A 1,425-nucleotide genomic window follows, 5' to 3' on the forward strand; every position below is an offset into this window, starting at 1 on the left:
AGAATGTGAGGAGGGGAGGGCAGGAGGGACTGTAAAGAGGTCAGTAGGGGTGATGGGAGCCCAGCTGGAATGAGCTGTGGGAACTACTGTCTGAGGCTTTTATGTCAGGCTGCAGCAGCTGGGAGCAGAGAATTTGAGTGCGCGTGTGTGTGCCTGATTTAAATCAGTGAGATCTTTGTGGTGACCACACTCAACGGGGAAAGAAGCTGAAGTCCAGGAACCTGAACTAGCAGGTAGAAACCTCAGATGCACAGGAAGTATCACAAGAAAGCAACTTCTATTTTGAGCCCCCATTTTCCCAAGCGCCAGAAACAATCTTTCGTCAATTTGGAATTTCTTCTCTTTCCACAAGGGTCACAGCTGAGTTCTGAGGTTCTTATATAATGCAAAGATATTTGGAGTGTTCTCTCTAGTCACCATGGTGCATGTGGCACCCATCCCCTGGGATTCCATCCTTGCACCTGGCCCCCAGTGGTGCATGTAGGCCATCCCAGAGCAGTTTCTTATTCTCATCTGCATAACCCATTTTAGTCTAAGCTTCGGTACCTCTTCTGTGCCACATGCAAAGACCTGTGAGATCTTGGCTACCTAGTCACACCTTGAAACCATTTCTGCTCTGGGCTCCTGCTCTGGATTTTACTTGACTAACAAGGCCCCTCCCTTTTTGGACCCTTCTGTGCCAATGCTCTCGCTGTGTCCCCTTCTTCTCTCATCCTACTCCCTAGTTTAGGGGGACCTTTTGTTAATCTGCAGGTGGGGAAGCCTTAGTTTTGCTTACATGTTTTCTCCCAAATCTTTTGTCTATACCTTGAGTCTATTCAGTTCTCTAGGCTTTTGAAGGTCAGAAACCAGGAAAACTTGCCTTTGTTCCCTGTTATCTGTAATCACATCTCTTCCTTGGGGCACTGAGCAGAGAGAGATTTGGCCGACTGAATGGTAAGAAGGAGTGAGAGGTACTGGTTAGGTGTCTGTTCCTGTATCAGAAATATTCCATCACATTAAGATAGATGTATAGATTCAGGTCCCAGGACGCATGAACCGAAATAGCTGGGATTGAGACATAGCAGAATAGAGATGGCGCTGAAGAGGGTGACAGAGGGGGGACAGACCCCACCCAGCTAAGTGGGGTTGGAAGGGGCTTTCTGGAAGGTAGTGAGTGAAGAGTGAATGAGTTTCATCATGCCAAGATGTTGGGAGAGTGTTCTGTCTGCTCACCACTGTCCACGTTGCATTCCTCTCCTGAGATTTCCAATCTTCCAGCTGGTCCTTAGTAAAACACTTAGAATGCAGTACAGTGCCTAGCCTGGGACACGATGTGTCTACTACGTGGTAGCCGAAGGTCAAGAAGTGTTTGGCGTGAGAGGAACATCAAGGGGAGACACAGAGGAAGGAAAGACATATTTATAGGAGAACGAGGAATAGTTC

The sequence above is a fragment of the Pteropus vampyrus genome, unplaced genomic scaffold (assembly GCF_000151845.1).
Source record: "Pteropus vampyrus isolate Shadow unplaced genomic scaffold, Pvam_2.0 Scaffold123, whole genome shotgun sequence".
Classification (NCBI taxonomy): domain Eukaryota; kingdom Metazoa; phylum Chordata; class Mammalia; order Chiroptera; family Pteropodidae; genus Pteropus; species Pteropus vampyrus.